This window comes from Sylvia atricapilla, chromosome 1, assembly GCF_009819655.1.
Source record: "Sylvia atricapilla isolate bSylAtr1 chromosome 1, bSylAtr1.pri, whole genome shotgun sequence".
Lineage (NCBI taxonomy): Eukaryota > Metazoa > Chordata > Aves > Passeriformes > Sylviidae > Sylvia > Sylvia atricapilla.
The window spans coordinates 19,428,954-19,456,742 of record NC_089140.1 but is presented as its reverse complement, the minus strand read 5'-3'; the positions used below and the strand labels follow the sequence as shown (position 1 = coordinate 19,456,742).

Below are 27,789 nucleotides of genomic sequence, written 5' to 3'. Positions count from 1 at the left end.
AGACAGGTTTATCCTTTATTGGATAAAGAAATATAATATATAACATACTCAGAAAATATAGGGACATTCATATAGGGTATTTCAATTTGGGTCTCAGAAAACACTGTTAATTACCTGCAGAGTTCCCAAAAAATGTCCACTATAGCAGAATAGGGAATAGTCTCTTGTTAAGAATGGCAAGAATCTTGGAATTTCATCAAGGGGGCTTCTTCAAAATTTTATTTGAACACATAAAGAGAGAAAAGGGACAAAAAAACATAGGGAAAGCTTGTGGAATGAAAGGTCAGCAGAAAATAAAGCGATTCACAATAGGAGGTTTATGATCAAAAAAATATTTGCTTGTAAGGACAAAGCTCCAGGGCAGCAATTGAGATTTTAAGTGTACAAGAGAATTATGAGAATTGAACCTCTGCTCAGACCTGCAAGAGAAAGTCTAACACAAATTAGCAAATATTTTTATCCACAGAAATAAAAGACAGTTGGAATAAAAATAGTAAATTAAACTAGTAAATAGGATACTTTTCCACAGCATTCAGTAAGAAACATATTTAATTCTGATGTAATGCAAAGGCAATTGGAGCAAAGGCACAGAAACAAAAATTTCTTTAACTGGGGGATTAACATCACTTCAAGAGCTGTACATGCTTGTGTTGGGGAAATTGGTCATCTCTACTCAAGAGTGCCAGAACATGAGTGCAGGTTGCAGTTGGCTTTCTGAACACTGCCTGTAGGGGAAGTGACCAGAGAACAACAAATGGAGAGGAAAAGAGCCAGATGAACATTCTCACATCAATACCATTCAAGGCTTTCTAATATTTTTAAGGAATTACTTATACATATAATAACAGGAGAGTAAACCATTACTAAGATAAACTTCTGCCATGACTTTTTGAAATTCCATGTCAAGACCATAATTAGACCAAAAAAAAAACCCCTAAAAACATACCTAAAATAATTAAAAATGTAGAAGTATATACATTTTCAATATCCAGGGGAGGAAAAAAAACCAACCTCAAAACAAACAACCAACCCTCAAACAATAGTGAAAAATCAAAAACAGACAATCAACCAGAAAAAAAGCCCAAATCAACAGAAAAAAATAGACATTTTCTTGAAAAATAAGTAATTTTTTTACCTTTTAGTTCTCAGTCCTTCCTCTAAATTTTCTGAAAAATAAAAGATAAATTTAGCTAGAAATATCTTCCTCCCTTGAGAAGCAACTATTCTTCTAGACTGCAGGATAGGTCAGGAGAAAAAGCAAAGTGTGTAAAAGTGCAGGAAGCCTGTTGCACAGCAAGGAGACTCCTGAAAAGAGCAGAGTACAGACACTGCCCTGCCACAGAAGTTACAGTCTTCCTAGATACCCAGAGGTAATTGTGTGGGGATCAAAGTGCTCTGAAAAGTCACAGGGTTTGGCTAATACTATTCAGTGACACAGTGCAAAGGAGAAAAATTGTTAACATATCCTTTTCTTGCTATTTTATCTGGCAAAATAGATTCTTCCCCCATGTGAGATGATTGTGCTCTAGTCTCCATGAAACAAAACCTGAGTTTGGAGTTTAAAAGTAGTTTTGACCTCCCTGAGAATGTTAGTCTAACAAAAATCAGACTGGACAGGTCTCAAAGCTTCATTTGTTCCATCATGCTCCTATAACAACTGAAATTGCTGCTCATTTTAGGTTAGTTTGAGGTACACTGATAGAAAATAATAGAGTTTCTGAAAAATATTTTTGCTGGTTATAACAGCTGAGTTTTTCTGAGGTTTTAACGCAGTGGGGTTGAAGTAGGTGACTGTATAGTCAACTTCCAGTGGTTTAACATGCAAGCATGGGAACAGTGAATTTGCAGTAGCTGCTTAGGCAGAGGAAAGCATTAGCATTTGTACTATTTAAAGAGACTGAAAGTGGACAATAGATTTTATATATTTGGTACTTCTCAAGTTCCTTTGATGCTGTTTGTTTTTACATGTGTGAACTAAGTGTAGCTTAGATATATATATGAAGTTAATACTTAGGGCATCACCCTGTCTTTCAGTAGTGTGTAAGAGGGATCAGTAGCAGCAGAAGGTGAGCTCTGAAATCCCTCTCTGAAGGCATATCTGCAGATCTGGTGAAAACGAAAGCAATGGATACAAGTCTAGATAAAATTTCCGTATATATTGGAGTGGGTAAGAAAGTTGATGTATCAGGTTGCTGTAATTTTTGTTTGTGCTACTGAAAACAGCTTTCTCTAGGCTGGTGCATAATGATAGCAGTAACATCAGTGAGATGCCCAGTATTTGAGAATGTGACTACAGGCTGGTGTTCTGGTGGATGTTCTCAGTGAGAGTATTTAACCAGCTGCAGGGCAATGCTGCTTGGTGGGTGATTGTTATCATCCTGCTTGAATGAAACACAGCTTGATGGCTGTCCTGATCCTGCTTGGTATTTGAGTTAGCTCTGAGAGTCACTTACATTTGTTTCTGCTGTTTGGTCAGGAGAGCAATTGGGGTACATATCAAACATATTCATCTTGTACTTTCTATTTCATGGGTTTTTTCTTTGCCTTCCAAACTAGATGGAGCTCTGAAATTCTATGGTTAGCCTCATTTGACAAAATGTGACTCTTATTTGTCCTGACTGAGGTCTCTTCTGCAGTCAATGTGCAGCCAAGTGCCTGGTGCTGGCAATCAGCTACTGTGATTGCACCAGCAAATCATGATAATTTGAGCAATAATGACTAGGATTTTTGCAATTTCGATCCTCTGATTTCAAAATCATTCCTTTGATTATATGTATGCTTTCCCCAACTTTTTTCCAGTGTTTCTTTTTGCTTGTTTTATTTTTGTTTTAAAGTGAGACCACAGACTCCTGGAAACATAGGAGAGGAATATAGAGAAGAACAAGCAAGCTGGAAAAAGTGTGTTTCTAACACACAAAAATGGAAGGGTGGGGCTTCAAAGATTGTATTAGTGTTAAAAGAAAAAAAAACCCGCTGTGAAGAGAAAAAAAATCAAAACATTAAACCAGACTCTTCATACATACTTTTCATTCTCATCCAACTGGACAAGAGTAATACTAAACATGGACATTCAAAGTGCACTGAACTTCACATATAATAATCATCATCGAATCATCAAATGGTTTGGGTTGGAAGGAACCTGTAAAGTTTATCTAGTCCACGCCCCTCTGCAATGAGTAGTTTCATCTTCAATTAGATCAGGTTGCTCAGAACCCCATCCAACCTGACCGTGAATCTATCTCTGGGATATATCAGCATTTCACATCATTGTAAAATTTTCTTTCTAATATCTAGTTTAAATCTCCCCATCTTCACATTAAAATGGGTATTCCTGGCCCTGTTTCTGCATAAAAATATGCTTGTTTAGGTAGGAAAGGACATAATACAATGCTTTACTTTATTTTATATAAAGTTTTGCTTTTTTGCTTTATTTTATACAATTATTTACAACATAATATACCAAATTTCATATTAGTTACACTGACTAGTACTAAAGAGCATAATGAGAGCACCTTTATTATTTTCTGAACTTTATAAAGGTTCTATCCTTTAGCAAAAAAAAAAAAAAAGTAATTTCATTTATTTAATTGAACAATCATATTACAGATTAGACATAAATCTTCATTAAAGAGTTTTAATTTCACTCAATATGTAACAAATAGCCAACTGATCTGTAGAGATTAAAATTGCAAGGAGTCATTATAAATAGATAATTAAATATTGTTGTCTTCGTAGTTGTGTATCTATATGATGATTTGGCCCAAAATACAAAAACTGAATTATTTTATTTGTTTCTTATATGTGATAAAAGTAAAGAAGATTACTTTCTCATTTGTTTTTTAGAAAAATAATTGATTTTACAGCATAATCATTTATTCTGAGAAGTGGAATTCTTGCCTGTACTTTTTAGAAAAGCTACAGGTTAATTTGTCCTCTTTTTTTGACTTTTTTCCTTCTCATTTTTGCAATGAACTTATTATTGTAATACAAATGACGTGTTTTAAATTTCAAACAAAGCATTTTATCATGAGTAGTACAATAGTACAAAATCTAAAGAAAAATGGTGGAGTTTAGCAGTTGAGGCATTTTTTTCAGAATCTGGTTTTGTATTCAAAATACTAACATTTAATAAGAATGATGAATTTTTGAGGAGCCCTTCAAGTGGCATGCAGCATCATATAATGTCTTGGTAGACTGTTTGATACCTTTTACAGTTAAAACATATATGACAAAGGAGGGAAATCCTACATCCTGACTGGACAAAATCTTTCAATGAGGAACATGGGGTTCTTCGTGTTTTTTTAAACATGTTTGATTTTAGATCTACTCTTACTTGTTCTGTGTTACTGGATTTTTGAGGACTGATGGTGGTAGTTATCTTTAAAAAAAAAAAAGGTGCAAGGATTTTTTAATATCACACAGAATGTCAGGAAGCCAGAATGATAATAGTATTCCAGCCTACAAAAATAAAATATTTCGAATAATATGGAATGTGATTTAATGGAAATAAAAAGTCTAAACATTGACAATATAGACAGACAAATCCATGAGTAAAGAGAGTTTATAAAAAGAGAAGAAAGCAGTTTCCATTTCAGCTACATTTTCTCCTGCTCCTCTCAGAGGGAGGATTGCTGACATAGCAGCTGCTGATTCTCTACAGATTATTAACTGTTCAAACAAAGCAAATTGGTACTGATTTCACTTCTTCCCTAAGAATTTTCTTTTAAGTTTACTGAACAAGTGGGACATGGGTAAATTAATAATGCTATACTGAACATATACACCTACTCAGGAGAGCTGTAGTCATGAAAATCAATTGTATATAGAGGAGCAATGAAATAAGGATGTAGCCTTGAATCAAAACAACAGCCGTGATGAGTAGTCAAAAAGATAAAACATTGAAAACAAATGTCATGCTAAGATTTGGATTTTGGGAAACAAAGATCTATCTACAAACATACATAGGTAGTATAGAGATGGGTTTTTTTATAACTTTCCTTTACCTAAGTCTCATTTGAAAAGTGATGCTGATGCAAATTAAATAACAAATTCAGGTTACCTGAGTTGGGTTAAATTAAGAATAGGAAAACAAGTTAATACATTTATTCTCAGAAAAATTAGATGTAATTTGTCCTTAAAGATAATCTACAATATATTGATGCATTTTAAAGATTTGCTTATGGAAAATTCTTCCCTAAACTTTCTATTCTTTTTTTTTTTTTTAATGTAATCTTGACCCTATTTGGAAATGTTTCATGAAATCAAGATGCCTGATACAACAATACTCTTGCTGTTTGGTTTGTCATGTTTCTAACTTCACAGCCTTTTCCAAAGGAAAATCTCACAGGGATTATGGTGCAATGTGAGAGAAACTCAGATTCCAAAAGCTTAGCATTTGGTCTATTTTGCAATAGCTGGGATGAAACAGCTTTTCCTTCTCATGCTGATTGCCTGCTCACAGGATGTTCAGTGATCAGTTCAGAACACACACACACACAAAAAAAGGAAAATTTTTTGAATCCTTCGTACATCAGAATTCAGGAAATAACATTCCTTAATATAGAAATATGCATGTCAAATTTGTTAAATAGGTTGGGTTTTTTTAAATTTAGATTTTCCCCCACTTGTACTGGGTGACTTCAAAGTAAATACATTTCGCCAAATTGGTTTTACCTAGTGAGAAACTTGCCATGGAGCAATTATCAATGGCATACACTGGCTGTCTTTTGTATTTAGAAGCAGTTTACTTCAAGTTTTGCTCTTCTTCTTCCTCTGCAGATAATAGTATGATCCCGAGGTCAGCACTTTATCACACTGAAGCCAGCTGCTTCAAGCAGTTTGTAACTTCTAGAAATGATGAAAAAATCCTGACATTTATCTTAGTCAAACCAAATTGGATACACGGGGCAGTTGCCGCCTTCTGCAGGGAGGCAGGGACATGCTACAAAGTTCTGTTGTGAGTGGTCTGAATCAGTTGATTGCTGAATCCAATGATTTCAGAAGGAATGTATCTTTTTTCTGGTTTTTTATTATAAAACTAAACTAAGGTTGTCTCTATGTAACTGCTAAAGTTTGACTGCACATAATTGAACGTCAGATGTTAGAGTCAATTAAATAAACACAACTTATAGACACAAAGCACACTCTCACAGCACGTTTCTGATCATGTTTTTTAGAAATTTCTAGCACTTGATTCAAATGTAAATCAGACTTTAACTTTTTCATTTAACTCTTAGATTTTGGTCCTTTTTTAACATAAAAACAAATTTCAAGGTATCTTTAAAGCTGGAAACAAACGAAGTAGCATATAGTCTGTCTCTGTTTTCCTGAGGAGAAATATTACTGTGATAAATGGAAAAAGTTTCACTTGAATGACCCATTGATAGAATCAGAAGAGCACTCATACTGAAAATGCTTATTTTTAATATAGCCACTGGTCATTCTGGAAAACAAATTGTGAACTATATATTTTCAAATTGCCTCTTCATTATATGCTTGCTGAGTGGAGAGATTTTTACCTGTAAAGAAAATCAGCAAGGAATTTCTGGGACAATTTTACATTGAAGAACTTGATGAAGACTTTGTACAACCTGTTCTTGGAAAATTTTGGTGTTGAGAGGTGCTAACATAGCTTTGGGAATAAAAGTAACTGCATGTTTTCTCAAAAAAGGTTTTCCTGATTTTCCTAAATTATCAACGTCATTTCAACTGTCGAGATCAGAGAAAGAATTATATTTTATGTCTGAACACAATAATTGATGTTTTAATTTGGAGATACTATAATCTTAGTAAGAAGGGCATAATTTAGTAGCTACAGTGAAAACTACTTGGCCATAGAATAATGATTAGGCCAAAATTTTCTCCTCAGCTGGATCAGCAATGCTTAAGCTGCTGAAAGCATTCAGCCTCTCTGAAAAATATCCTCCATTTCTCTTTTGATTTTTAGTTCATTCTTTTAAGAGATTCAAAGCAAAATGAGGGCACTAGAAGGTGCGGGAAACCACAGCTGGATTTTTATTATTGCTAAGTACAATGAATCTTTACCTCAAAATGACCTGTACACAAAACTCTAGACTTTATTACATTTAAAATTCAGGACATAGGTTTGTCTTCAGTAACGAAGAGCATAGGCTGTGGGAAGTGTATGTGTAGGAGAGGATGTATTTCAACTAATGAGAAATTTTTATATGGGAGAATGTTAATTAATATCAGATATTGGATGTTTGCCAAATTACGGAGGGTCCCCTGAAGGGTTACTCCTCCTAATACTAGATGCTCAAGAGTAGGAAACATGGATAGAAAGCTTTAAATCAAAACATTTTTTTCTATTTTGTTCAAGACAGGAAAGAATAGCAATAAAATAATAAATTTTCAAAAGAGAGAAAAAAGGGAACAATTGAGGAAGTATAAACAAGGATTGCAAAGATTCTTGTGGCACCACCATTCCTCCTTCACATTCATGTGGCTGTCTTTTGTCCACAAAAATTTAAAAACATCTGGGTATATCTATTCATAGGCACATAAATCACTCTTAATTTTTGGATTATAATAACTCAAACAATAATTTAGAAGTCTGGGTTCAGATAGTCTTTGAGTAACAATCTTTTTTCAAATTCAGTCTTCCTGGATTTAAGTGAAAGTAAGAGGTACTTGGAATGAAAACCAGTATTTTCCCTCCCCAAGACTACACCTGCATGCCTGCATATCAGACTTTGTTGTCTAGAATGACAATCAGCTCAGAGTTAGAGTCCTCTCTGTGGGAGGCACCTGGAGGCTGCTGGTTGGGTACACCTAATTCAATACAGAATGTGTCAGAAAAGCTCCAAGGGAGACGTTTGGAAAACACGTGCCTCATGAAGCATGTAGACAAGAATTTCAAAGTCTGACTGAAGTGGGTACTCTGACACAGATAGGTCTGGGGTGAGGTTGTCAGGAAAGATGGGAATGGTGGAGGTCTGTATTTGAGGATCTGTGCTGTTGTGTAAATCATGCAAAGAAGACACACATCTTGTATTCTGTACAAACCACGTCCTGACATTTGGCCTACTCAGTCTGACCCACCAGACTCACTGGTGTCACAATGTCATCAAGCTATCTTGCATGTTTGCAATTTTCCCTCTTGTTCAGCCAGTGAGAATTTTAAGTCTCCAAGAATTATACCTTTTGTGCAGTTGCTAGGTGGTTAAGGGATTTCCTAAAAGCAGCAAATACTACTAAATTAAGAACTTTTGAACTTTTCTTGCCAGCTTTTGCAGTGTTGACTGATCTGGAAACTTCCATGCACTTTAATTTTAAACACATACAAACACTGAGGATTTTTCTTAATGCTTGGAAGGAGCTTTTCATGTTTGCTATTGCTCTAATCAGCTACTAGGCTAAATCCCAAAGAGGGAAGCAGTAACTATGTGCTGTTCCCACACAGATGCTTTTATGTCCTTTGGGGGAAAAGTACACGAACCTTTAAGCCAAAATAATTTTGTCTGCATCTGATGTGAAAGTCATACTTTCAATGTACAGAAATATTTTTCATTAAAAATACGTATTGAATTGTAAGACATAAATGAACTTTGAAATGTCCTCTGGAGTATATCAGGGTGATGTGGCTCATGCACTATGGATCTCAACACCAGATTTACAGCAGGAATAAATGTCTCTGGTGGGTAGACTCTGGTTGGGTGCTGGATGCCCACCAAAACCACTCTCTTCCTCAGCTGGACAGGGGAGGACAAACATAATGAGAAGTTTGTGCATTGAGATAAGGACCAGGAGAGGTCACTGAGCAATTACCATCACAGGCAAACCAGACGTGACTTAGGGAAATTATTTTAAATTTATTACCAATCAAATCTGAGAAGGGCAATGAGAAATAAGAACTAGATTTTAAAATGCCTACCCCCCTTCCCTTACTCCCATACTCAACTCCATGACGGCTAGGTTAACTCTGCAACAGGACAAGAGAACATAGTCTAATGGTGTTCTAGGGAAGCTTTAGGCTGGACAGTAGGAAGAAATTCTTCACAGAAGGAGTGATTAGATGTTGGGATGGCCTGCCCAGAGAGGAGATGGAGTCAATGCCCCTCCAGATGTTTAAGGAAAGACTGAACACTTAGTGAACTTAAGAAACACTTAGTGCCATGGTCTAGTTGAAATGGGTTATAGGTCAGATTTGACAATCTCAGATGTCTTTTCCAACCTAATTGATTTTGAGATGACTCATTTTCTCTGCCTCCTCCCCTCTGGCAAAACAGGGAGATGAGGAATGAGGGTTGAATGAGGGAGTAAGTTCATCACAGGGGCAGCCACCACGGCTTTTGTGCTCAGCCTTGGCCAGTGGCAGGTCCATCTTGCAGCCAGCTGGCATTGGCTCCTTTGAACATGGGGGAAGCTTCTGGCGGTTTTCACAGAAGCCACTCCTGCAGCCCCATTCAGCAGACACCAAAACCTTGCTGTGCAAACCAAACAAAACATCAGTCATCAAGTTAAGCTTCAGAATTCAGTAAACTGTAGGAGGCTGAGATTTTGTTTATTAGATTTTAAATGATGGAGGTGACAAAGGCCTGGGTTTAAGTGAACTGTGTTTGTGCAATTCATTGAAATTGGGTTTGTGCAAATAGATTTTGATAGCTGGGAGGGGGGCTACAGGTCGGACTTGTGTGAAAAGCTGCTGGAAGATTCCCCCATGTCTGACAGAGCCAATTCCAGCCAGCTCCAAGATGGGTGCACCACTGGCCAAGGCTGAGCCAACCAGAGGAGATGGTAGCAACTCTGTGATAATATATTTAAGATGAATAAAAAAGTTATTGCACAGATATAATTGCATGAAGAGAAGAGAGTAGTGACAACATGTGAGAGCAAGAATTCTACAGACACCCAGGTCAGGGAACAAGGAAGGGCAGGAGGTGCTCCAGACACCAGAGCTGAGATTCCCCTGCAGCCCATGGGGAAGACCACAGTGAGACAGCTGTACCCCTGTAGCCCAGGGAGATCCACAGAGATGCAGACACCAACCTGCAGCCCATGGAGGAAACCCACAGCAAAGCAGGTGAAAGCCTGAAAGAAGATTGTCATCCCATGGGAAGTCTACACTGGAGCAGGCTCCTGGCAGGGAGCAACTCATGGAAAGAGGAGCCCATGCTGGAGCAGCTTTTCTGGCAGGACTTGTGAGCCCATGGGGGACCCACTCTGGAGCAGTCTGTTCTTGAAGGACTGCACCCCGTAGAAAGGGACCCATGTTGGAGCAGCTCCTGAAGAGCTGTAGCCCATGGGAACCTGGGTGAAGGTTGTGGAGAATTGTCTCCAAAGGGAGGGACCCCTCAGTGGAGCAGAGGAAGGGCTTCTCTCCCTGAACAATGTCAGAAACAACCTGTGATGAACTGATAATATGGTCATCCCCCATCTCCCTGTACCACTAGGAGGAGATGAGAAAGAGCCCAGCAAGAAGGGTGGAGTTTGGGAAGGGTGTTTTTAATATCTGTTTTAGGTCCCATTGTCCTGCTCTAATTTTAATTGGCAATAAATTCAACTAATTTCCCCTAGACAAGTCGGTTTTGCCCTTGACAGTAACTGGTGAGGGCCCTCTCCCTGCCCTTATCTCAACTTGTGATATATTTCCTTTGTGTTACATTTCCTCTCCCCTATCCTTTTGTGGAGGGGAGCGATAGAGTGGCTTTGGTGGCTTTATCATATGGCTTCCTAATTATGCTGGACTAAACTGTGCCTAAATCTCACCCTCTGGGCAGCCACATGAAAGCCAAAACCATGATCATTCTCTCGGTGGTCAGGGAGAAAGAAATGTCATCAAGTCCAAGGTGTCTTCTGCATTTTAACTCTAGTTCTGTACATTAGGGTACCTTGGCAGCCATATAAATTCCTTGGCTAGAGGAATATATCACTTGTGTATAAACACATGCATTGCACTTAGGCTAACCTCAACAAGTGCCTTTGTTGGAAAAGAATATTGAAGCCAACAATATGTGACAATTGTTTCCTTAATGTAAGTTCTAGGTGAGATTATACAGTAAGAATTGTCTAAATTCTTAGATTAAATGTGTTTGAGCTCTGGGTCATTACCTTGCTACATTAAAAAACTATTTTTATTGCTTCATGAGTTTCTTGTTTCCACTTAGAACTTTCCAATTTCTTACTTTAATCTTTTTTGCCATTCATCCTTATTAACTATTGCATTTTCCACTGATGAAATGTCTGCTCAGCTGAGTTTGGTGGCAAAAGTTGTGCAAATTAAAGAAAATTTCTTAGGGTTGTAAAATGGAGCTGAGAAGATGACTACCTACAGTAAAATGGAGCCTGTGTTATGCAGTCCTTGCATGCTTGAGTTTCCTGTGTAAGCAACTGATAGCTGACTGAAAGTCATAGCTTTGCATGACTAGGAGCTGAACAAAACATTTTTAAGCAGTGCAACTTAAAGCGAATATCATAATGCTTGCTTTTCACAGGGCAGAATTCCAATTTAAAAATAGTTATTTCTCCTCTGGTGGCCTAATTTTCAGATTTTAAGTACTATTTTGCAATCAATTGATTTTTAATTGATTTTCAGATAAATTAAAGTACATGGTTTGACATATGTTGTAGTCTATCAAAAAAAAATTAAAAATGTAACAATCAGGAGAACAGGTGGGGGAAAAAAGCATTTCTTTGCTATGATGTTCTTTACTCTTTAAGTTTTGCAAATCAATATTTTATTAATATAAACTTTTTAGGCGCTTAGGAAAATGGAAGAAACATCTCCTAAAACTTATGAATATTTTAGTGTGTGCAAAATATGTTTACATAGTCATAGAAATTCACACAGATTATCTTCCTGCCTCTGTGGCTTTTAGAATTTAGGGTGAGGTAATTTGGCAGAATGCATTGTAAGAGGCTACACAGCAGCTAGTTGATACTATATTTCTAGTGTTTTAATAGGTGTCATCAAATTTGTCTTCATTTATAAACTTCCCTTTTGATGTCAGTAAAGTCACTTTCTTTGTTGCTAATAAGATCAGCACAACATCCCACATACTGAGTGTTGTACTTAATGGATACAGCTGAGAACTTCTTTTCTGACAGATCATGAAATTGGAGAGGAAAGCTAAAAATGAACATACAGCTGCATAGCCAATATCATTAGCTTATCCATATATATATATATATATATATATATATATATATATATATATGCAATGATTCTACAACTATCTTTCTAGAATTTTCTACCCTGAAAATTCTTATCAGTGTGCTGTTACTACAGACAGGAGGATAAAAGTTTCTGTAACCACAGGAGTTGGTGATATGCTGATTACTTTGTTCTGATCTACAAAAATCACACTGCCACAGAACTACACACACCTCATTTCAGGATAGAACCATACAACAAAATTGTGCATTTAATATAATGTAGAAGTTGGTATATTATCAAGTTACTCGTTCTTAACTTTTTAAAGTTATGTATTTGTTTGTATTTTCATCGAAACTTATCAGAGATTAAGGCCAAAGTAAGATTTTAGTAGATGTCAGAATGGGACCAAAACAACAGACTTTACCACGTTTTATTTCTGTCTGTTCAATGATTTATACGGTAGAACCATTTAAAAAAGATGGTGAAACAATAATCAGTTTTCCCTGTGCAGGCTTATACCTACTAGAAGGTCAATTTCACTTGAATTTTAGTCTTGTGAAAAAGTCTTCCAGAAACCTTTTCTTTAATAACCCTGAGGTACTCTGCATTTCTACACGCTGAACTTCTAATGGTACAAGTTGTATTTGTACTTTGCACATTCTTTCCTGATTTTTCCTTTTGAGATGCATTCTTACCCATCACATCTCACTATTTTTTTTGCCCAAATTGTCATCACCATGCATCTCAGTTAATTCAGCATTGACTGTCTTGCTTGGATGACTGCAAAGTTTTTAGTCCAATAGTCTTTAAAAGCAGCTGCAGGGAGGATTCTTCTTTTTTTTTGTCTCTGCTCCTTCCTTGTTGGATGAAATGTTAAATATTGACCCTGCTTTCCTGACCTTCATAATTTATTCCAACTCCATCTATGATTTCTTATTTAGCAATTATAATTTGAATATGTTTCAAATACTGTTTGCTCAAACAGAACCTGTCCCCTACCCAGTGCAGAACAATAGCAATGCATTGTCTATGCTTTAACAGGTCTCTGCACTCTTGTCAAAGTTTAGAGTACAATTAGACAAAACTGGTTTTACTAACTGAACAAAAAGTAGTTTTCTCTTTCAAAATAACTCCATTCCAAATGTTCATGAAACAAGGACTGAGCACAGGAAGGAATTAAGCATATATCATATATCCCATATACCATATATCCCTCATATATCCCAATAATCAAAGCATGGGACAAAAGTCTTGACTTTGACATTTGAGTGGCTTTTACAACTTATTTCTTAGTCTCTACCCTTGTTTTTTAATTACTTACCTTGTTCCAGTAGTATGAACTCCTCATAGCTGATTTTGGCATGCAAAACATGGAACAAATTATTTGATAAATGTTCAAGGTTATCTGAATATATCTTCTTACATCTATGAAGAATGTACAAGTAGTCATAAAAAATGCACACCAAGGAACTGTACAATTAATTTGTTAAGTCAGGCTGAATGCAAGATTCAAAGCTGTGCTGATATTTCTGAAGTACACTTGTGCTGCAATATTAATCAAAATCAAGCTTTCCCATTTTTAGGCTGGCTTAAGAAAGTACTTTATAGTTCACAAAGTCTTTGGGAAAATCAAGGAAAAAAACCCAAAAAACAAAATGAAACAACCACCCCCCCAAACCCAACCAAAACTTAGTTAATATCATGTGTTAAACTAATTCATTTATACCACCTTCTTTTTCCTTGGAACTGGGAGAAAAATAATTTGCATTCAGTCTAGATTATATTAAGGATATTTCTTAAAAAGACAGAAAATTTTTGCCCTAGTTCTATAAATTTCAATTTGTTTAGACTTTGCTAAATATTACATGATGGAATTAAATCTAACTTTAGTTAGAAGGTTGATCGCTTTTTCTCTTTTCATCTTTCCCTCTCAAGGACATGTGAATGAAAATGAGAGTAGAATCACAGAGTCATGGAAAGGTTAAGCCTGGAAAAGACCTCGAATGTTGTTGAGTCCAACCATTAACCTGGTGCCACCATGTTTCTGCGTGACCATGTCCCTAAATGCCACATTCACATGATTTCTTGAACATTTCTAGAAACAGTGACTTCACCACTTTCCTGGGAAACCTGTTCCAGTGCCTGACCACCATTTCAGTAAAAAATGTTTTCTTAATATCCACTCTAGACCTCTCCAAGTACAATTGAGGCCATCTCCTCTTGTCCTGTCACCTGTTACTTGGGAGAAGAGACCAACCCTTACCTGGGTACACCCTCCTTTCAGGCAGCTGTAAAGAGTAATAAGGTCTCCCCTAAACCTTCTTTTCTCCAGACTGAACATGCCCAGCTCCCTCAGCCTCTCCTCACCACATTTGTGCTGCAGATCTTTCAATAGCTTCATTGCCTTTCTCTGGACTTGCTCCAGCACTTTTATATCTTAATTAATGTTATTATAATGTTATTCTTGCTCATAGTGTTATTCTTGCTTAAATTGTCAAGGTAAGGAGTCATTTTTTAACTAGAGTAAAAGCATTTTAAAGATTTCTAGTGAAAAGAAGAAATTTTATAAAATACTCCAGAAAATGCAGTCTAGTCAGAAAAGTGTCTACATAATTATTTTGGACAGAAAATATACCATCTGACAAAGCAAAAACCTTTGGAATATTTAGAAAAGAAGAATACTTGCATTTATTCTTTGACTGTTTCTTTCCATACAAGCCTAGGGTATCACTGCACGAACACATCAAGGACATGTACACATTAGATGACTAAGGGGAGAGGTTCTGAGGAGATGGAGTAATCTTTCAAAATATGAAAAAACAATTTTTCATCTTTGATGCAAAGTATTTCCATCCAATATCCCATAACAGTCTCCTCTCTAATGCTACCAAAATACAAAAGTGCCAGAATACTTACATGTAGGTCATATTGTGGTGTGGTGTAGTGAGTTGACCCTGGCAGGATGCCAGATGCCCACCAAAGCCACTCTATCACTCTCCTCCTCAGCTGGACAGGGGAGAGAAAATGCAATGAAAGGCTCATGGGTTGAGATGAGGACAAGGAGTCATCACTCACCAGTTACCATCATGGGCAAAACAGACCTTGACTATGGGAAAATCACTGATGAGCTCAGCCTTTGCCAGCAGCAGGTCTGCCTTGGAGCCAGCTGGCATTTTCTCTGTTGGACACGGGGGAAGCTTCTGGCAGTTTCTCACAGTAGCCACCCCTGTAGCCCCAACTCTTCCAAAACATTGCCACACAAAACCAAAACATGTAGCATTAGTGAAACAGGAAGCAGAGAGAAACTGTAAATCACATTTCTTTTAGGAGTTCAAAAAATTATTGAACTAAGTATTCAGAGCAGTGCCAAGTGTGTGCATTCCTTGTGACCAATTTCACTCTTCTGCAATGAAGAACCCACATGAAATTTTTTTTTGCTGTTGTTATTTTTAGGGCAGCTCAAGCAGCAATTTCAGACACAGCTTTATGAAGCCTGGCAGTCCTGAGGATAATTGTGCAAGTCTGGAATTGAAGATTTCTGAGCTTAGGATGTGCAGCTTCCCTAACACAAAGTATCCAAAGCATACAAACAATTTTAAAACCCATATTTTCAAGAGGCTTTTTGATGAAATATCATTTAAATATTAATAAATTTCAACTTTTTATCTATGACATCATCAATAGCAAGCTTATAACAGCTCTCTTTCAGAACTTTTAGTGTGCTTGTTCCAAGCTCTTCATGAGAGGCACTTATTGGATTTTTGTTTGCCTTGATGAAATCAGACTGAGATATAATAACAAACACAGGAACTGCAGTAGTAAATTTCAGGTAGCTAAATGGATGTTAAGTTTCTATATCCTTAGAGTTTTTTGTTTCTCAAACAGTTTAGGTTTCTATATCCTTAGAGTTTTTGTTTCTCAAACAGTTATGGAAAAAAAATCTTTTGAATAAGTGTGAAAGAACTTTGCAGAACACTTGGATTTTCTTGTGTACTTAGATAAGAAAATTGAAAACCAAATTAATTATCAGCACACGTTTTTGCTATTTATTTTTTAATGTTACTGAAGCTCTTGGAAGACTAGTGTCAGAATAAGGCAATGATAAATGTACATAATAGTTTGATGAATAGATTTTGCAGGACTTTATTTGTCAAGTACTCTAGTTTCTGAGTAGACTCCAGTTAAGAATATTCAGCAAATCATATGTTCAGTCACGTACTACTGCAAAACTGGAATGATTTATTCTGCCTGGAATCAGTGCTCAACTTTCAACGAGGCTTTTACTTTTTTGCTCCTAATGTCCCATATTATACGCGGGAAGAAATCAGATATCCTAAACAGCAATCAATGTCTCTCTGTCTTTAATTTCTACTGACTCATTTATGTCAATGATGGTTTATGTGTTCATTTCTGCTTCCTTAGAGACTGTGAACTAAATTCCTTGTAAGAAAATATCAATGATATCAATAGAATTACCACATCTTGATCTAGCATAGATTTTACATATCTGTTATCATTGAATGCATCAAAATCCATCTGTATTTTCCGAAGAAAGCAAGGATCAGTTAAGAATTGATGCAGATAGAATAGCTCTCTAAACAGTTCCAATCTTTCCAAATAATTACTGTAAGCTTTCAGCCAGTTCAGGCAAACCACAATTATATGCAGATCATAAGGGATGGAAGGATTATTTGCCTTTCCATCCACATTCACTTTCAAAGCCTATGTTTATAAAATGTCATGAGAAAAACACTGCATTTACTGACCTTCCTTATGATTATCTAAGCTGGAGTTTAGGGGCCAGAGAATTACTTTCTTCCACTGCACAGTTAGCACAAAATAAGTACATCTGCTGTAACTTTAAAAGTGTGGATCCAGTAATGCATTCCTAACCACCACAGATATGGCACACAGGACATTTCTCCAATTCCTGGCTCTGGATTCTCAGTGAAGTCACCACCCACAAAGTATTGTCTGTGCAAGTCAGACTTTGGCAGCAGGCTCAAGAGCAAAGGCTCAGACCCAAAACCATAAGAGATATGTCAGCAAACAGTTTAACTTCCTTTTTGCTGTGTGGGTGACCAGAGCAACAGGAAGGCTGCTTTTATTGAATCCTCATGGAAAGTAAGTTCTCAAAGTCTCTTTCTTGAGGAAGAAATAAAAGAAGAGTTGGAACGGAACCACTTAGGGACAAGCTCAGGAAAAAATAATTAACCTCAAAGATAAATAAAATTGCATAAAGGTTTATTCACAAGACTGCCAAGTGCACAAACACCAAGTGTGGATCTCAAGTTAACCCTTAAACCTTCAAGAAAAGACTGATAGTCTGAGATGGTAGCAAAATTCTAGTAGTGAAATAAAAACAATATTCAGTTCTCAGTTTATAGAACAAAGGATCCTTCAGTTTGCACTGGTGTTCATACAGGTTTTAGAATATGTATATGCCTGGAACAAATCCTGCTTCTGCTCTTGCCAATATATTAGCCCCACAGGCTTTTAATTTTTCTATTAATTCTTAAACACTAAAAGAAGTTTGTAGTATTGAGTAACACAACAACAACAGCTCAATTCTTCAGCTGAGGTAAATATTCTTCTTTCCATCTGTAAATGTAAAGTGAAAAAGCCAGTCAGCCTTACATTAATATTGACTTCATCAATTAGGCAGCTTTTTGCTCATGTTTTACCAAAACTAATTATTTTGAAATAGAACTTTTTTCAATTGGTATGTGCTAGGCTTGAAGAGTTTTTAATAATACCCTGGATCTAATTTTTCCTTTTCCTTTTGTATTTGTTTCTAAAGAGTCCTTCACAGAGTTAGATATTTATTGACCTGTATAAACTGCAACACTTGACCTTGATTTTTTTCAAGCTCTGATTTGAAATTTGTGATGAAGCCCAGTCCTTCAAGTACATGTTCTGGTTTTGATTGGCAGTTGGCATTTTTGAATGTTCAAAGAATCATTTCTATAATCTTTATGAAAGAATTTCACATATTTAAAATTCTCGGATTTTTCTTGTGACCCTTATCATAGCTGATTTGGTTTTATTCTTTGTTATAATCTTGTTTTGCAGTAGTTTTAATATTTTGGTATTTAGGTTACTTCAGATCCAGCATGATACGGTTGTTGGTTTTTTTTTAATTAATACAAGCCAAGTCTCTTATGTGAAACCAGTGATATGGGTGATTTTTTTTTAATGTGTATTTAGAGCAACTCATTATTTTGGCTTTTGGTTGGTAAATTGGCCTTTCTTCCTCACTTTTACTTCTTTGTAAGATCTTCCGTGGAAATATCCTATAAATTGTCAGGTGGTATTTATCTTCTGTCCTAAATACAAAATATTAAGGAAAATATTTTTCTTGTAAATCCAATTGAAATCAAGTGAAGAGGCTCAGAAAATATAATCTTTAAACTTTTATGGATGGATGGCATTTTTCACTCTTCCATCTTCAGAAATCGTAACTGCTCCAGTGTTTGGGAATATATACCCATCTAGCTGTTGGCCTTCAAAGTAAGTCTTGGAACATAAAATAAGGTTAGAAATTTTTCTTTTGCTCCAGGATATTTGAGAAAAAGAAAATTAATTTAATTTCTTTCAATGGAAGCCTGCCATAATTAACTGCTTAAAGCAGAAAATCTATATATCCACGAAGTGTTACAAATATATATATATATATATCTGTAAATCAGACTTTGAGAATTTCTGTACAGTATCCCAAAAGGTGCTTTAAATACTGACAATTAATAATCTTACTTATTATAAGCAGGTAAAAAAATATTTTATTTCTTCAATTATTTGTTTGTTTATTTTAATGCATTGAAGATTAGAGTTCAGTTTTTGGCTTTCTATTCCTCCAAATAATTTTAGAGTTTATTAAAAAATCCAGGGAAGGTGGGTGGCAGGGGCATGTGTATTCTTGAGACCTGAGCCAACATTTGTTCTCTGAACCATTTCAAATAGCTTTTACTCTCAAATGGAAATTATTCACTGTCCTTCAAGTCAATTAATTTAACTTTTCAGGAGGTCAGCCTGAGCAAAGAGCTGAGTTTTCTGTATGCATTTGGCTTAGTTAAGCTCAGGAGAAGGACATGCAAGGATCAGGCAGCTTGGAAAAGAAAAATCTCTGGTAGTGAAATGTAGATTGTTTCTAAACTGGTGGAACTCTGAGTGATTTTAAAACATTTCTAAGACCTTGTGCTTAAAAGCACAAGAAAAGACTCTCAATCAGGCACAAGAAGTATGATCCTGATTATGTGAATGATTATGATTAGGTTTATTGCTAATAAAGTCTCTAAATACTGCCAATGCAGTATATAACACAAGCAAGTCTAAAGGGTTATACTGTAAACAGGTCCACTTAGGAACAGACAGGTTTCGGTCTCTGGCTGTGAAGCTTACATAACTAAAAGGCAACAAAGCACCTATGTAGCTTCTTTAGAATTTTATCTCTGTATTTGACTGGATCTTAGCACTTTGACTCACCTGTTCAAAAGTGAGTCCCTGGGAGATGCCTACGACCTCCTGAGACCAGTTGGCTCAGTCTCCAGCACAGTTTTGTACACTTGCAGGCTGATGTGCACCAAAGTCAACCACAGTCATCACAGCTTTCCCACTCTGAAATCATTAACTGTGCAAGCATCCAGACAGTTCCTCCTGCAATTCCTACCTGATGTTCTTATCTTTGGGCAAATCACACTGTCCATTAGAGACCTGAGGGGGGAAGGGGGCAAAGACCTGACTATAGACACGACTGTCTGTCATCACTGCCACAGACCTTTGAAATAACCAAGGGATATGTTTAGTTAATAATGGAAATTAGGGAATACCAATCATAGATGTGAAGAGAGATTACTTAATTAAGTTGAAGGTAGCACATAAATGACAATTGTATGACAAAAGTGTAAATATTTATAAAATATTTTTTTGTCCTGGTGTTGTTCTTTACGTTGTAAGAGCCAAGAGAAAAAATAGATATTGTTTTTCCTTTCAGTTTCCTCTGGCGTGAACCTGGCTACAAGATTTTTGACAACTAATTTCTAGGGAAGGGAGAGAGGGCAAGAGGGAAGGGAGGAGGGGAGGAAGAAAGGAAGCCACAGTGTACGCTGTCAGCTGGCTACACTAAAAGAATGTTTGTTCATCAAGATTTCCTCTTGTGCCATTCACTAATATACAGTTCTGGCACAGGGCTGCTCTCTGGAATTTATAGGAAGTAACTGCTGAACCTTCCCTTAGGGTATTCAGCTGTAATGACTTATGAGAAAAAGTATGTCCTTTTGGGACACACAAGGCTTAGTAGGCATTGGTCACAATTGCAATCAGAACAGAAAAACTCTGTAAGTTTTAATTTATTTATTTTTTTTTATCCTGATACACTAAGGAAACAAAATTAGTGCAACTACTGCTATTTTATTTGTCAGACCATGATTCTTTCCACCTTAGTTCATATTTAGCTGGTCTCTCAAATTGGACCAATCTTGGTGAGAGAGACAGATGTCCAAGATGTGATATCCCTGGAAATTTAAAAAAAAAAAAATATTTACTAAAGAATGACCTGAAAACCAAACTTTTAATTCTCTGCTCTCTTTAAGGCAAAATGGCACCATGAGCCTCAATAGTTATCTATCCTCTTTGCCCTGCATGTATTTGTCAACACACCTCATGACATAATGCTAAGCCATGTCAGTGTGCTCATGTGAGAGCATTGAGAGTACTGTAGTGTCCTGGTTTAGGGCAAATTTGGGAGAAAACCTCCAAATAGGGTCCCTCCAGAGTAGCAAATTCGAGAGGTCCCTCCCCAAACTGGTTCAGGAAAATATTTCCTTAGAGAAAAGTGGAAAAATCTATTTATTAACAATCAAAGTATCCACAAGCAGAAAAAAAAAATGAATAGCATGAAACAATAAAACCTCTCACTGTCTGAAGAGATGGCAAACCCAGAAAGTCCTTGTAGAGTGTAGCTCGGTTTGCTCAGTCTCCCATCAGTGCCTCCGGTGCTGGAAAATGCCAAAGCCAGACCCTGGTGGGCTGCAGGTGTGAGCTCCCAGGGCTCTGCTGGGTTTTCAGTCCAGAGCAGTTCAAGAGTTCCAAGAAAAACAAAAGCCACCATCCAGGGAACTTCTCTGCCTCAGCTAGCTAAAACCAACCAAAAGCAAAGGAGATCTCTGTTCCGCTGTCTGTCTGTGCTGCAGGTAACACAGTCCAGGAGCAGAATGTGGAGGAGTGAGAGCTGCTCCTGCAAACAAACTCTGCGCTTCTCCTTCTCCCCACTTCACTCAGAACCATCCTTAAAGGTAGAGAACACAGTATCCAACTAAACAGGATAGACTACTGGGGATACAAGCATCATAAAGTCACCCTAGGACACATAGAGGTCTTGATGAAATAGGCTAAAAGTGAAAGAAATCATAAGGACATGAGAAAGTTAATTTTTTGAGAGTATGAATGGCTGGGAGCACATTAAAAACTAGGCATTATTAAATTCAGTGTTAACAAAATATATTTTTATCACATTTGCTAATAATCACAATATGAAATCTAGTATTTAAAGATACCAAAGTTCTAAATAAAGATACAATTTAGAAAATAATGAAAATAATGAAAATGCAGGGGTTTTTTTTCACTTGTGCTGTTATTAAAAGAAAATTTAAAAAGTATGTCCCAAACATTGGCTCACAAACAAAATCCATCATGTAGGAGGTTTTCCTCTGCTTTCCACCTTTTTAGACAAGCAGAGGCAGGCTCAGACTCCTGCTGCTTCATAGCAGCTGCATGTTTCCCATGTTTCCTCTTGTACTTGTGCATGGGAGAACACCTGCAGACATAGCTGCTACCTTAGCCATCATTTTAACTGGATGTTTTACCATATTGTCACACCCAAAAGATGGGAACTCCTAAAGGAAACTTGAGTTCTGTGGCTGGCAAGGTTGCAATGTATTATGACCTACCACGAGGTTAAATTCAGGCCAAGAAAAAAAAAAAAAAGTTTTTTTTTTCTATAATAATATCATTGTGTTATTTTTTGATCCCATAAGATGTGCTTGCAAGATGCTCTACCTTAAAAATGGACATGCCCAGACTAAACACAAAAAAGGCTTTTGAACTAAAAGCCAGCTTTAACTGGAATCTGAATTGGAACACTATTTAAATTGAGAAAGCTCAGTGTGACTGGGGACAATAAAGTAGAAATAAGAGCATTTACTCAGAGATGCCCCTTGCCTACTGTTCTCACAAATGTGTTCTCACTACCCTGTTTGTTGTGGTTAACTCAGACATTTTCTGAGGTTAACTGCAACCTCTGCTCCTTCTCTGTCTGTTCCAAAGAAACATCTCCTTGGTTCTCTCCTTGGCTCATCCTCTTGCCTCTCTCCTCTCCGCACAGCTGTTTCTCAGCCTTTTGAGGCAAACCATAGCCCAGCAACTGTCCAGTGTCTCCCTGTCCTGCCCAGCGTGATTTCATCTGTACTCTCTGCTCTTCTCCCCATCTCTCCTCTGGCTGGTCAGTAGTTTCCTAGAAAAAACTGACCTTTATCAAGAGGTTCAACCAAAGCTATCACACTAATTAAATGAATTTAGCATAAAGCTGAAACTTAATATGCATATTTACATTTGGAAACAAACAGGTTGAGATCTGCAGAATTTCAATATGAAAATCAAGCATTCACTGTCTTGGATAAAAAGGCAAAAATGGACAACAAATCAGGCTTGCATTATCCTATCACCATTTCACAGCTCTCCACATGTACCTGGTGCCCACAACATATCTTCTGGTCTTTAGTAGGCTAGGTCCAGATGTAGTTCTGTGGTTAATATCACAATACAACCAAAAAAGTTATACTATACAAGTTTTCAATGGAGAAAAGGGGTACCATGGACTACTGAACTCTAACATTTGTACTATTTCCCAAGATAAGAAAAAGGACAGAAAAAAATGTACAAGAAATTTAGATGATAAAACTGGAAACTGTAAAGTAGCAGGTCATCAAGTACCTCAGAAAAATAAGGATAAACTTTGGATCTTTCTTGTTTTTACATTAAGAGTGCCAACTAAAGTGCTGTGAAAAAGTCTTTCTAGTAAAAAAAGAACCTAGCAAAAAAAATTGAAAAGATCAATATCTAATCTCACTCAAAAGATAGTAAATTATATGCAAAAATATATGCAATTAAGTTAAATCTCCTTTTAGACATTAGAGACTTGATTACCTCAGGTCATATTTAAGAATATATAAGTAACAATATAATACATTGTTAATTTACTTACTCTAGAAGAAAAAAAGGAACTGATGTGCATCAGTATGATATATTTTTTATTCTTATTCTTTGAAAATGTTTGTGAAGGTAAGTTATCTTGTCATGGTTTTCAGCTATTTGATGTTAAAGAATAAAGGCAGGTCGTTGTACCAGCTTTGTAACAGAGTGTTTCAGAAGCATTAAAAAAATTCATCTGCTAGGAACTCTGCAGGAAAAAATATACACTTTTTTGTTCCAAATAGATGGAAAATTGTAATGTCCTTAGATGACGAGAAGTGGGTTAATGGAATCACTTTTTCAGCTATATAAAAGCTGACTTCAGCTTATATAAACACCTCAGTCCTGCGGCTTTACAAAATGTAAATATGCCCCTTATTGATACGGAATGTTTGTCATGGCTCCCTGCCACCTTGTCCCAGCTGCTGACATAAAATCATCAGTAGAAAAACAGAACATAGCAAGGATTCTTTGATCTTACAGATTTTTGGATACTGCCTCTGTCTGTTAGGGCTGTTGACCAGCAATGCAGGCTAACTAGGCTTTTGTTCTGCCTGGCAGTACATGCTAAAGGAGCATAAAGGCTGCTCTGGATTGTTTTATGTACAGTGATTCATTGCACAGTAGTGCGAACATCGGGGGAATAGTTCTCATTTCTTCATCTGTACTGCATATTCATGGCTGTAACCAAGATGAGACTATGTTGAATGGATGCTGGAATGCTGTTAGAATTTTTTTTCTATCATTAGCTATAGCTCACCATATGTTATTACAAATATGTGATGTGTGAATCACAGGAAAGATTTTGCTTCATCAAAGTGCCAGGTATAACAGTTGAAATTAACTGTTCTATTAAATTAATTCAAATAAGCCACATTTAGACCTATCTATTCTCCTCAATAAAAGTTTCAAGAATGCACTTGGAGTTCAAATTTCTCTTCATATCAAAAATTAATTAAAATTTCTCTTCATATCAATAAATTAATTAGTATTAAATGCTGAAGTTTGAAAGTTTAAATAGTAAGAACAGAAGTGATGGTTTAACTATTCATAATAACAATTGAATTTTGGAATTTTTATTTATTAAGTATTGTGAATTCCCTCTGCAGTATGCCACGATTATAATCATGTTCTGGTGCTAAACTATGAATATTAGAATTAAAACTTTAGATTTGGGAGAGAGGTGCATGACAAGTTTGTGATCTTCTAATTAAATATTTGCTTGAACAGGCATACCTGAGAGTTTGGAGTGAAATTGCATGGGAATCCTCAGTTCCAGCTTCTAAATTCTCAAGTCTTGACTCTGTAACCATAACAACGCTAAGAGAATGTGGAGCTGGAAGAAAGGTTGTGACGAAATTATTTTTATTGCATCTAAAGTGTCTTAGGTTCTCATAAATTGTTTAAAGGTCATTCCTCTGAAGATTTCATGAATTTAACTTGATAACAAGAAACTAGAGAGAGAACTCCCCAAGCATCTGTGAAACTCATGTCTAAAACCTGCAAATTATGCAGAGACAACACCCCTGCATTATTTTCTATGAGCCACACTGGCATGTGTAGAACTCTGCAGAACTTAAGTCTCTTCTGGGTTCTGTGCAATTCAGTGTAAACTACTGTCTCTCCCGTAAATGGATGGTAAGCAAAAGAGGAATTTTGTACCTTTTGGTTTGGTTTGGGTTGGTTTATTTAAAATAAGCATACATTTAAAATACAAGTAGAACATTTAAAGAATGTATTTGTGTTGTAATCTTAGCCTATACTCGTGCACCTCCCTTGTACAACAGTGAGAAGTAGAATTAGATGTTATTGTACAGTGTTGTTCCCTGTGCAAGCAGATACATTTATGACTGTCTCAGAATGACAAAATGATTTATAATCTCCAATATATACCACAATCCATCTGCCAGGAGCAATGTCTGGTGTTGTCAGGCTGTGGTTAAAGGCAACCATTTCAGCTGATAAAATGACTGAACCAGTGCTGAAAAGGAGGAGCAGAAAAAGAAAGAATTTTAAAAAGAAAGAATTTCAAAACTTTTTAAATATTATTTGTGCCAAGTGTATAGTTTAATATAGTCAAAACACTCCCATGGCATATGCTTTTAAAATAACTATTTAATTTCACCTGGACATTGTAGATTCATTCAGATGAAAGCTATTCAGAGGGTGAACTGCAATGAAAAGCAAATACATGAACTGACTGAAATAAATACCTGCTATTTCCTACTTAGCTATGATGCAGATAATAATGTAGTGAGCATGTAGTACTGTTAGTTAGTTAGTATTACTGATTAAAAGCAATAAGACCAAACATTAAAAACAAAACAGAAACCAAAAAAGAAAACCACCCCAGAAAACCTCAAAAGAAGCAAACAACAAAAAAGTTAGCAAATAAAACCAATACCAATAATAATAATAACAATTTAACAAACAAACAAAAAGTAAAACCAACCAACCAACCAACAACAACAAAAAACAGGCCAAAAATCCGGACCCACAAGCTAGCAAAAACGAAAAGCAATAAAAGGATGGTCTCTGTGGTAAAATACAACTGTAAATATATTCCGATTTTTTTTTATATCAGGTTTTCTACTTGTGGAGAATTCTCTCTCTTCTATCACAGCATTGTAATTTCAGAAAAAAGCTTTTTTTCTGTGAAATGAACAGGTCTCTCCTATAATTTATTGCACTATTTCATAATCTTGCCTAAATGCAAAATCAGTGCTGGTTTTGAAAGAAAAATAATTTTGCCACCAGCTGTCAATACAGTTGCACAGCCAGACTTTCTGTCAGGTCATTCCTTAACAGCTATTTGGCCCTCTAAAAGTTGAGGCTAAGGTCTATATTTGAGACACAGACACATAAAACATGTTTTCTAGAGGTTTTGTTTCTCTATCTCTTTCTCTTCTTGCCCTCTTTCTCTCTATATTCTTCCCTTACTTGGAGAGTTCGTCAAGAACAATTCCCTTAACTTGGAGTGCTCATCAAAGATGAGCTCCAAATGCACCTTCCGCAAAGAGGAAGGAGGGAAAGAATACAGCAGAAAGAAAGAAAGGCATGTAAGTTTGGACATAAAGAAAGAAAGGAGGAAGAAAGAATTGGGAAACAAGATGGATATACAGGCTGGCATGAAGGGCTGCTTCTTTTCTGTCACCTGAGAAAAGCTTCTTGTCTGTCAGCTGATTTAAGCTAAGGTGAACCTCTTCAGTGAACTTTTTCACTTTGCTTCAACAGTTCAGGTGCTGCTGTACTGATACAGACTTCTTGGGTAGGTGCTCTTCATAAGGCAAATGGTAATGTGTAATGCTGCAATCTCCAAGGTTCCTTAGAACCAGAAAAGGTGCAGATTAGTCACTTTTCTCACTAATGAAATGCTGTACATGCTAAGCACATCTCTTGGAGTACTTGCACCAAACTTCCCTCAGAGGACAAGGGGCCAGCCCAGTGCTCACAGTATGCCATATTTTGATTCTAGTTCACAAAATTACTAAGTCTGGTTTATCCAGGCTTAAAATGATAAGGCTATTTTATGGAAAAAGTAATTTATTCTGAGGGTCACTTTTTGCAAAGCATAGCTTCAGCAGCAGTGGGCTGAAACTCAGGACTCACCTGTAATTCGGACTCTTGCCTCCAGTCATCAGTGATCAGTCTACCTACTACAGTTTTTCAAGTTGTTTCTTTCTTTGTTGTGTGGATGTCTAACTTCAGCGTCAGCTAGAATTAAACAACATGCTTGCTGGTGGTTTGACCTTTAAGTAGAGTTGTTTTGTTCTAGAGAAAATTTCATCTTAAAAAAAACACTCTTTTTTTTCTTCCCTAAGAAATGTCTAAGACTTTTAATTTGTTTATTATATAGCTAATTGAATAGTCATTTACCTGCTGAATTTAGCACCAAATTCTTTCCTCAGTTCCAGGAACAGCTTCACAATTTGTCTCTTTGGAGCTTTTAACTCAGTGATAAAATAGTGAAAAATCTGTAATCAGAAAGTTATTTAAGAAGGTGGGAAAAGGTAGCATAAAAAAGGTGTGTAATTTTTTTAATGGTGGATTTCAGATCTGACCATCTGCTGTGAACACATACTTCTGCTTCATTGCTGTAGCTGAATAAATCTGTGCCATAAAACAGTGTATGACACATACTAACCTTCAATGAATTCTTCTGGGGCCTATTTCATCAAACACTAAAGGCACAAAAGCAAATGACACAGCAAATAATTTCATCATAAGTCTGCATTTCCTTATGATAGGATTAAACAACCTGAAGAAAACTCTGTCAGTGTGCAAGATTATCAGAAACTGGTCTGAAACAGAAAGAAATTACGGAAAAAATAAAGTAATTCGTTTTTCAGATCAATGTAATTCTCATCAGAATAACTTCAAAATTTTACGTTGTTCTGATATGTTTAGGTTAGGAGCCAGAAAGAAATCAG

At 36.4% G+C, this 27,789-nt stretch overlaps 1 protein-coding gene across 1 annotated transcript in view; it reads left to right on the top strand.

Moving 5' to 3' along the window:
* Positions 1-27,789, top strand: part of MALRD1 (MAM and LDL receptor class A domain containing 1) — a 229,147-nt gene that overhangs the window by 182,125 nt on the left and 19,233 nt on the right.